The sequence below is a fragment of the Coptis chinensis genome, chromosome 6 (assembly GCF_015680905.1).
Source record: "Coptis chinensis isolate HL-2020 chromosome 6, ASM1568090v1, whole genome shotgun sequence".
NCBI lineage: Eukaryota > Viridiplantae > Streptophyta > Magnoliopsida > Ranunculales > Ranunculaceae > Coptis > Coptis chinensis.
Genome location: NC_141461.1, coordinates 14,596,637 through 14,609,010, shown reverse-complemented (window position 1 = coordinate 14,609,010; position 12,374 = coordinate 14,596,637).

Below are 12,374 nucleotides of genomic sequence, written 5' to 3'. Positions count from 1 at the left end.
ACACTCCGTCTTTTTATTTTATTTTCATATAATAATAATAATAATAATAATAATAATAATAATAATAATAATGATAATAGGTTAAACTAAATATATGATAACTATCAGTTAAGGATAAAAGCCCGTAGGTAAATAGATAACTATCATCCTTGTTTTTCGGTGGGGTTTTTTTAAAATAAAATAAAAAAGGAGTTTTCTCACGTAGAGTTTTTGGGGAAAAATACAGAGAGTTATACACAGAAAAAAAAAGAAGAGACGGAAGGGAGAGTAACACCAGTTAGTGGTTGCTGTTTGAGAGTAAAAAGAAAAAGTTTTGAACGAGGAAGATTGTCTTTTTTGCGCGACAGTCGACTTCGGTCTTTCGGGGTTTTTCCTCTTTCGGAAATCTAGCTGTTCGGTTTATAAACTGTGAGTAGTCTAAAGATGTTTTTTTAAATATTTGTTTTCTGCTAATCATATCCGTAATAGTGGTTTCCTTATTTGATATCTTGTAAACTTTGTTAATGGTGCCGGCTGTTAGATACAATTTCAAAGTACTACAGTATATAAAAATTCTGACGAATTTGGGAATTGAACTGTCGAAGCCTTGACACCGGTTGTTAATGACGTCACCACAAGAACCAAATCGTCCTATTTTTGTTGAGTTTGAATGATGTGTTTTGTTTGATTTTGTGGTGATGTTAAACTGTTGTGGTTATGATTGATGATGTTTGGTTGTTGTGGTGAAGTGTTGGGTATTGAATTGGTGTTTGGTTTGATTGGGTGCTGGAGAGTGTGAGGGGAAGCTTTGGAACAGGTGCATTAATGGAGGTCAATATCGATCCAGTTTTGAGGGAGGAATTGGTGAAACAATGATTTGGATTTTTGTATTAACTAAAGTAGTAGGGGTTTTAGTTTAGGTCAATTTTGGTTAGGTTGGGAGGTGAGTGGTAGTCCGGCAAGCTCTGCAGTGGTGGAGGAAGTGTGGAAGAGGTGGCCTAGCATAGGATTGGGAATCGCGATTTGGTGGTATCATTAGGTAGGGGTTTTCAAAAGGAACCAAACCGTTGGGTTAAATAGTGGTGGCGAGCGGTGGTTGTGGGGGCTGCTGTGGTGGTGGAGGCGCTGGAGAGTGGGAGAGAGGAAGATGAACAGTGAGGGTTTTGTTGTTGGGCTTGGGCCGAACTTCGTGGGTGGGCTTGAGTGTTTTAAATTTTGGAATTTCATTTTAGACTTAAGTGTTAGACTTTGGGCCTTAGTCTTTAGGCTTTTGGGTTAGAGGAGTTTAGGTCTGGTTGACTGCTGTTGACATGGCTGGTTGACTGCTGTTGACCATTGACAGGTTGACTTTGACTATTGACAAGGGTTGACTTTGACCAGTTGACCCGGTTTGACTTTTAACTCGGATAATGAATTGGTCTATTAAGATAGGTCTAGGGCTATTAGCGTGCTTGACTTTAGGCTAAGACTTTTCTATATATAAGTGTGTACGTGGATTAACTACTATGTGATATTTCAGTCTCTTATGATATACAACGCTAGGACACTTAGACATCAATCTAATTAATAACGCGTAAACTAAAAATACATGAAACAAGATACTCCTTCGTTCTCTGAAATAATATATGCAATAAAGTTCAATAATGAGTAAACAAATTTACCGCACCCTTTTAGAACTCTCCACGCCTCAAGTTTTGGGAAATGAGTTTTTTTGACTGATGATGTCATATGCTAGGTGGGCATTTATTGAATGTTCCATAAATGGCCCGTTAGCGTTATAAATGGGTATTCATTGACTGTGCTATGAATGACCCGGGTATTCATTGAATGTGCCATGAATGACCAGATTGTTTGGACTGCCCTAGAGAGGAACTAAGGTATTCGCCTTGTGGGTTAGTTGTATTCCTTGAGTGTTCAAGAATGTAGGGTTGGGTATTCCTTGAATGTGACGGGAATGACCCAGGGCATTCATTGAATGTGCCATGAATATCCCGTTAGTGATATGATAGGTATTCCTTGAATGTGGCGGGAATGACCTAAGGTATTCATTGAATGTGCCATGAATGACCTGAGTTTTTGTGCCCGAAGAGGCTGTGAAATATGTGTATGAAACCCCAGAGTTGGATATGATATTGTGGTATTCGGTGGGAGAGAGGCACACATGAATGTGTGATTTGGCAAATGTGTGGAGTGCAAATCATGGAGTAGGTACTAAAGGGTGGGTGTATAAGAAAAGAAATTGATTAATGGATAAGAGAAATTAATTTGATTATGCGAGTGTGCTTGGGCTTACATTTGAATACCTATATGATATCTACATATGTTATATAAAATTTCTAACTTTCTTTTGCAGGAGGGTAGGACTTAATAATATTTTGTGCAGGGACGCGCTCCTACCCTTATACAGCAGTGGATATCGATAAGTTTTAATTCAATTACTTAGTTATTAAAACGAGTTATTATAATCTACTATCTATATACTAAAGCAGAGACCTCTAATAGAGGATTTTCTCTCTCCTATGTGGCACTCTAATATGAGAGTTAGTTTTTTTTTTTCTCTTATGTGAAACTCTAATATTAAAGATAATCTTTTCTAATAGCCTACAATCTCACGTATATAGAACCTCTTTGGAGAGTTTTAGTGTATTTCTAATTCTTATATTTGGAGAGTTGGAGTGTATTTCCACTTTTTATATATTTGATCAGATAAACAAAATTGCTAAAAAATAGGTGATTTATAAAAGGTTACGAATCAAACATTTTTAGTGTTCCAATTCTTATATATTTGATCATATAAAAAAAATTACTAAAAATATGTGATTTATAGAAACTAATTCTCTATTACAAATCATACAATTTTAATAAAGCACCGACTTATTTCGAATATATCCTTAACACGGCCTCAAAACATACTTAAAAACAATTATACAAAAAATAACATCACAAAATATATAATAGAAAATTAAAAAAAAATAACGGCAAAGCAATAATGACAAATATTTAAAAAAATATATAATACTGAATGAAACTAACGTAAAAAAAATAATTAATGGGGAACCGAAAACTGGATGCAAATGCATCAAACTATAACCTCAAATAATATTTAACAGAAAATCGGAAATTGGATGCAAATGCAAGTATTAAACTAATCTTAAAAAGTAATATATAGAAAATTGGAATATGGATACAACTGCATTAAACTAACCTCAAAGAATAATTAACGGAAAATCAAAACTTTGATACAAATACATCAAACTAACATAAAAAAAATAATTGTCGAAAAATCGGAAACTGGATGCAAATGCATTGAGCTAACCCTCAAAGATTAAATTAACGGGAAATCGGAAACTGGATGCAAATGCATTGAACTAACCTCGAAGAAAAATTAATTATAAATTAGAAACATGATGCAAATGCGTTGAACTAATCTTAAAAATTAATTAACTGGAAATCGAAAACCGGATGCAACTACACTGAACTAATATCAAAAAAATAAACTGGATGCAAATGCATTGAACTAACCTCAAGAAATAATTAACAGGAAATCGAAAACTGGATGTAAATTCATTGAACTAACCTCAAACAATAATTAACGGGAAATCGGAAACTAAATGCAAATGCAATTTTATCAAATAATAAGCGAGAAATCAGAAACTGGATGAAAATGCATTAAACTAATCTCACGAAATAATTAATGGGAAATCAGAAACTGGATGCAAATGCATTGAACTTACCTCAAAGAACAATTAACAGGAAATTGGAAATTGGATGCAAATGTATTGAACTAATCGAAAAGAATAATTAACGAGAAATCAGAAACTGGATGCAACTACATTGAACTGATCTTAAAAAATAATTAACGGGAATTGAAAATTGGATGCAACTGCATTGAACTAACCTCAAAATATAAATAATGAAAAATCAGAAACTATATACAAATGCATTGAACTAACCTCAAAACATAGTTGGGTTATATTGTGGTAATATCTCGATAAGTATAGTTTTGCATTTAAAATGGTGTTTATCTTATCTCTTTCCATATGATTGGAAACTCCTTGCTATTCAAGTAGCTTCAATATATATGAACTTCATCTTATTAGGCAATCTCACAAAACTTCAATCAAACTTCTATTATTAAACAACAAAATAAAGTTGAAGGGTTTTATCAAATGTGAGTTATTTTTTTTTTAATGGAGAGTGAGGTTTTCATGTTATAAGAAATTTGGTTGAGTGATTAATATAATATTAATATATAATAGTCATGCATATTTGCAAATATTTTTCAGAATAATTAATATAACAACACCCATTCATAGATAATCTTTGAATATTCCACATAGTGAGAACACCCGTTCATAGATAATCTTTGAATATTTTACATAGTGAGTCATGCATAATTTAAATAATAATTAATGGAAAATTGGGAACTGGATAATCTTCGATGATCCCACATAGTAAATCAAGCATAATTTGCTTTTTATGTCATGTTTGCAAAGACACTACATATGAATCAGTAGAAGTTGGTATTATACACTACATTGAATAATTAAAAGGAAATCGGAAACTGGATTCAAATACATAATAGAGCTCAAAAAGTGATTAACGGGAAATCGGAAACTTTATGCAAATGCAATAAACTAAACTCAAAAATTAATTAACTAGAAATCGGAAACTGAGTGCAATTGCATTAAACTGACGTCAGATAATAGCTAACGGGAAATTAGAAATTGGATGCAAAACCCTGAAAAATAATTAACGGGAAATCGAAAACGGTATGCAAATACATCAAACAAACCTCATATAATAATTAATGGGAAACCGGAAACTGGATGCAATTCAAATGCATTGAATTAAACTCGAAAAATAATTAACAGAAAATCAAAAACTGAATGCAACTGCATTGAACTAACCTCATAGAATAATTGGTGGGAAATCGAAAACTAAATGCAAATACATTGAAATAATCTCAACGAATAATTAACGGGAAATCAGAAATCGGATATAATTGCATCGAACTAACCTCAAAGCATAAATAATCAAAAACTAAATGCAGATGCATTGAACTAACCTTAAAGAGTTATTAACGGGAAATCGAAAACTTAATCCAAATGCAATGAACTAATCTCAAAGACTAATTAATGAAACATTGAAAAATGGATGAAACTGCACTGAACTAATCTAAATGAATAATTAATGGGAAATTATAAATTTGATGTAACTACATTGAACTAACCTTAAAAAATAATTAACGGGAAATCGGAAACTTGATGCAAATGCATTGAACTAACCTCAAAGAACAATTAACATAAAATCGAAAATTGGATGCAACTGCATTGAACTAACCTTAAAGAATAATTATCGGAAAACTAAAAATTGGATGCAACTGCATTAAACTAAAATAAGAGATTAATTAATGGGAAATCAGAAATTGGATACAAATGCATTGAAATAGCCTAAAAAATAGTTAACTGGAAATCAGGAGTCGGATGTAACTGCATCGTGCTGACCTCAAAGCATAAATGTCTGCTTTTTTAGCCTTCTCACATGAGTAATTAGGAACCCAAAACGAAAGTGAGTTTATAAAAATAGAGTCTTACATGTATGCAAACTGTATAAAAATTGTAAACTATCGAACTAACCTAGAAAAACAATTAACGGGAAATCAGAAACTGGATGCAGATGCATTGAACTAACCTCAAAGAGTAATTAATGAGAGATGCAAATGCAATGAACTAATCTTAAATTCTAATTAACGAAACATCGAAAACTGGATACAACTGTACTGAATTAACCTTAATGAATAACTAACGGGAAATCATAAAGTGGATACAATTGCACTGAACTAACCTCAAATAATAATTAACGGGAAATCGAAAACTTGATGCAACTGCATTGAATTAACCTCAAAGAATAATTAATGAGAATTTTGAAACTAGATGCAACGTACTACATTAAACTAACCTCAAAGAATAATTAATAGAAAATCAGAAACTTAATGCAAATGCATTGAACTAATAACCCTAAAACATATTTGTATTATATGTAGGAAGAATAAATATCTCGACAAATATAGTTTTACATTTTCAGTATTGTTTATCATAATTCTTTTATTGTGATTGGGAATGTCTTGCTATTCAAGTAGCTTCAATATTATCTTCGCCACATTAGGCATTCTCACAAAACTTCAATCAAACTTATATTGTTAAACCTAACAATAAAAAAAAAGTCGATGAGTTTTATCAAGGTTTGATGCTTCCTTTTTATCGAGTTATGCATAATGGTGCAAGAAATTTAAATGAGTAATTAATATAATTTTCATATCTCATAGCTATGCATAGTTGCTAATATTTTTTAGAATAATTTAATGTAACGACACCCGTTTGTAGGACACGTTCCCGTTCGTAGGACACGTTCATGTGACAAATCTTTTCAAGTGGGAGTAGTGTATTCTTTGAGAATATGGAAACAATCAATCTATTTTAGTGATTTGTACACATTAGTAAATGCGTAAAATTTGGTGATGATTTTTCTTGCTAAATCACCATAAATCTAATAAAACTATTATACAAGCTAGATCGAGTTTAAGATAATTCCATTTAAAAATTACAAATTAATATCCTAAACCACAAAGTGAAGATGCTATCTCAATTTGATCCCTTAGTTTCCAAATACTTATGCACCATAATCACTGCTCATTAACGTATTTCGGTTTATTTTTAATAAAAATATATTGTGATTCAAAAATTTGCCGCTAAATCACCATAAATCTAATAAAACTATTATACAAGCTAGATCGAGTTTAAGATAATTCTATTTGAAAATTACGGATTAATATCCTAAACCACAAAGTGAAGTGGCTATCTTAATTTGATCCCTTAATTTCCAAGTACTTATGCACCATTATCGCTGCTCATTAATGTATTTCAGTTTATTTTCAATAAAAATATATTCTGATTCGAAAATTTGCCATTAAATCACCATAAATCTAAGAAAACTATTATACAAGCTAGATCGAGTTTAAGATAATTATATTTGAAAATTATGGATTAATATCATAAACCACAAACTGAAGAGGCTATCTCAATTTGATCCCTTAGTTTCCAAGTATTTATGCACCATAATCGCTGCTCATTAACTTCTTTCGGTTTCTTTTCAATAAAAATATATTCTGATTCGAAAATTTGTGTAAAACATTTTGTAAAAACCTTTTCAGCACACAAAATATTTAATAGATCCCGGGCGTATGCCCGGGTCCAAAATCTAGTCTATATACTAAAGCAGAGACCTTTAAAGGAGGATTTTCTCTCTCCTATGTGGCACTCTAATATGAGAGTTAGCCTTTTCTCCATCATATGTGGCACTATAATATGAAAGATAGTATTTTCTAATAGCCTACAATCCCACATACATGGAACCTCTTTGGAGAGTTTGAGTGTATTTATAATTCCTATATTTGGAGAGTTTAAGTGTATTTCCAATTCTTATATATTTGATAAAATAAAAAAAAATTGTTAAAAAATAGGTGATTTGTAGATGGTAATTTCCTGTCACGAATCAAACACTTTTAGTGTTCCAATTATTATATATTTGATTAAATAAAAAAAATTACTAAAAAATAGGTGATTTATAGAAACTAATTTCCTATTACAAATCACACAATTTTAGTGTCTATGATAAAACACCGACTTATTTTGAATATATCCTTAACACGACCTCAAAACATAGTTAAAAACAATTATACAAAAAATAACATCACAAAATATATAATAGAAAATGAAAAAAAAAAAAATAACAAAGCAATAATGACAAATATTTTAAAATATGTATAATACTGAATAAAACTAACGTCAAAAAATAATTAATGGGGAACCGAAAACTGGATGCAAATGTATCGAACTAACCTCAAATAATATTTAACGGGAAATCGAAACTAGATGCAAATGCAAGCATTAAACTAATCTTAAAAAGTAATTAATAGAAAATCGGAATATGGATACAACTGCATTAAAAAAGCCTCAAAGAATAATTAACAAAAAATCAAAACTTGGATGCATATACATCAAACTAATATCAAAAAATAATTGTCAGAAAATTAGAAACTGGATGCAAATGCAATGAGCTAACCCTCAAAGATTAAATTAACGGGAAATAGGAAACTAGATGCAACTGTATTAAACTAACCTCAAAGAAAAATTAATTATAAATTGAAAACATAATGCAAATGCATGTAACTAATCTTAAAAAATAATTAACGGAAAATCGGAAATCGGATGCAACTGCACTGAACTAATTTCAAAAAATAAACTGGATACAAAACCTCAAGAAATAATTAACGGGAAATCAGAAACTGGATGTAAACTCAATGAACTAACCTCAAACAATAATTAACGGAAAATCGGAAACTAGATGCAAATGTAACTTTATCAAATAATAAACGAGAAATCGGAAACTGGATGTAAATGCATTAAACTAATCTCACATAATAATTAACGGGAAATCAGAAACTGGATGCAAATGCATTGAACTTACCTCAAAGAACAATTAACAGGAAATTGGAAATTGGAAATTGGATGCAAATGTATTGAACTAACTGAAAAGAATAATTAACAAAAAATCAGAAACTGGATGCAACTGCATTGAACTGATCTAAAAAAATAAATAAAGAGAATTGGAAATTGGATGCAACTGCATTGAACTAACCTCAAAATATAAATAACGGAAAATCATAAACTGGATGCAAATGCATTGAACTAACATTAAAACATAGTTGGGTTATATGTTGTGGGAATGTCTCGATAAGTATAATTTTGCATTTAAACTGGTGTTTATCTTATATCTTTCCGTATGATTGGGAACTCCTTGCTATTCAAGTAGCTTCGATATATATGAACTTCGCCTTATTAGGCAATCTTACAAAACTTCAATTAAACTTCAATTATTAAACAACAAAATGAAGTTGAAGGGTTTTATCAAAGACAAGTTCTTTTTTTTAATAGAGAGTGAGGTTTTCACGTTATAAGAAATTTGATTGAGTGATCAATATAATATTAATATATAATAGTTCTGCATATTTGCAAATATTTTTCAGAATAATTAATATAACAACACCCGTTCGTAGACAATCTTTGAAAATTCTACATAGTGAGTCATGCATAATTTAAAGACTAATTAACGGGAAATTGGGAACTGGATAATCTTCGATGATCCCACATAGTAAATTAAACATAATTTATTTTTTATGTCATGTTTGTAAGGACACTGCAGATGGATCAGTAGAAGTTGGTATTACACACCACATTGGATAATTATAAGGAAATCGAAAATTGGATTTAAATACATAACTGAGCTCAAATAGTAATTAACAGGAAATCGGAAACTTTATGCAAATTGCATTAAACTAACGACGGAGAATAACTAACGGGAAATTAGAAATTGGATGCAAATATTTGAAAAATATTTAACATAAAATAGGAAACGGTATGCAAATACATCAAACAAACCTCAAATAATAATTAATGGGAAACCGGAAACTGGATGCAAATGCATTGAACTTAACTCAAAAAATAGTTAACAGAAAATAAAAAACCGAATGCAACTGCATTGAACTAAACTCATAGAATAATTGGTGGGAAATCGGAAGCTAAATGCAAATGCATTGAAATAACTTCAAGGAATAGTTAACGGGAAATCAAAAACCGGATATAATTGTATTGAACTAACCTCAAAGCATAAATAATCAGAAACTAGATGCAGATGTATTGAACTAACCTTAAAGAGTTATTAACGGAAAATCAAAAACTGGATCCGAATGCAATAAACTAATCTCAAAGACTAATTAACAAAATATTGAAAAATGGATGAAACTGCACTGAACTAGCCTAAATGAATAATTAACGGGAAATTATAAATTTGATGTAACTGCATTGAACTAACCTAAAAAAATAATTAACAAAAAATCGAAAACTTGATGCAAATGCATTTAACTAACATCAAAGAATAATTAACATAAAATCAGAAATTAGATACAACTGCATTTAACTAACCTCACAGAATAATTAACGGAAAACCAAAAACTGGATGAAACTGTATTAAACTAAAATAAGAGATTAACTAACGGAAAATCAGAAATTGGATGCAAATGCATTAAAATAAGCTCAAAAAATAGTTAACTAGAAATCGAAAGTCGGATGTAACTGCATCGCACTGACCTCAAAGCATAAATGTCTATTTTTTTAGCCTTCTCACATGAGTAATTACGAGTAATTAGGAACCCAAAACGAAAATGAGTTTATAAAAACAGACTCTTACATGTATGCAAACTATATAGAAATTATAAACTATCGAACTAACCTAGAAAAACAATTAACGGGAAATCAGAAACTAGATGCAAATGTATTGAACTAACTTCAAAGAGTAATTAACGGGAGATTGGAACTTGGATGCAAATGCAATGAACTAATCTCAAAGACTAATTAACGAAACATCAGAAATTGGATGCAACTGTACTGAATTAACCTTAATGAATAACTAACATGAAATCATAAAGTGGATGCAATTGCACTGAAGTAACCTCAAATAATAATTAACGGGAAATTGAAAACTTGATGCAACTGCATTGAACTAACCTAAAAAAATAATTAATGAGAAATTGGAAACTGGATACAATGTACTACATTAAACTAACCTCAAAGAATAATTAATGGAAAATCAGAAACTTGATGCAAATGCATTGAACTAATAACCCTAAAACATATTTGTATTATATGTAGGGGGAATAAAAGTCTCGACAAATATAGTTTTGTATTTTAAATAGTGTTTATTATAATTCTTTTATTGTTATTGGGATTGCCTTGCTATTCAAGTAGCTTCAATATTATTTTCACCACATTGGGCATTCTCACAAAACTTCAATCAAACTTCTATTATTAAATCTAACAATAAAAAGAAGTTGATGAGTTTTATCAAGGTTTGGTGCTTCCTTTTTATAGAGAGTGGTGCAAGAAATTTAAATGAGTAATTAATATAATTTTCATATCTCATAGCTAGCTATGCATAGTTGTTAATATTTTTTAGAATAATTTAATATAATGGCACCCGTTCATAGGCGTTCATGTGATAAATCTTTTCAAGTGGGAGTAATGTATTCTTTGAGGATATGGAAACAATCAATCTGTTTTAGTATTTTGTACACCTTAGTACGTAAGCCGAACGATAATGATTTACCGCTAAATCACCATAAATATAATAAAACTATTATACAAGCTAGATCGAGTTTAAGATAATTTCATTTGAAAATTACAAATTAATATACTAAACCACAAAGTGAAGAGGCTATCTCAATTTGATCCCTTAGTTTCTAAGTACTTATGTACCATAATCGCTGCTCATTAATATATTTCTGTTTATTTTCAATAAAAATATATTCTGTTTCAAAAATTTGCCACTAAATCACCATAAATCTAAGAAAACTATTATACAAGCTATATCAAGTTTAAGATAATTCTATTTGAAAATTACGAATTAATATCCTAAACCACAAAGTGAATAGGCTATCTCAATTTGATCCCTTAGTTTCCAAGTACTTATGCACTATAATCAATGCTCATTAACGTATTTCGTTCATTTTCAATAAAAATATATTCCGATTAGAAAATTTGCCACTAAATCACCATAAATCTAAGAAAACTATTATACAAACTAGATCTAGTTTAAAATAATTTTATTTGAAAATTACAGATTAATATCCTAAACCAGAAAGGAAAGAGGTTATCTCAATTTGATCTCTTAATTTCCAAGTACTTATGCACCACAATCGCTGGTCATTAACATATTTCGGTTTATTTTCAATAAAAATATATTCTGAATCGAAAGTTTGTATGAGACATTTTGTAAAGCCTTTTTAGCACACAAAATATTTAATAGATCTCGGGCGTATGCCCGGGTCCAAAATCTAGTGAGTTAATAAAATGGAAGACTTGCTTGGAAAGAAACTATGCCGGTTGAAATGACGGAACTACCTGTCTTCCAAGCTGAGAATGTTTAAGTTATGATATATATATATAAAGTGTTAGTTTGATAAGTAAAGACTGAAAATGTATATATGTGGTTAGTCTACTCATACCAACAAATTCTATTTGCTGACCCATGTTTACTTTGTTTTGGCAACGTGAGTGTGTTTTTGGGAACATAGGTGGAAGGCAGTGGAACTGCGGCGGGTAATTTGGATTCTTGCATGGAGCAGTCAATTAGTTCTTTTATTAGGTCCAATTTTTCTTGGAAGGATGTAATAACGTAGTTTACATTTTCAGCATGACATGAGAATAAGATATTGAAGACTTTTATTCTTAGAGTTTGTTTGATGTTTTGTTTGGACGGAAGATAGCTTAATAAAGTGA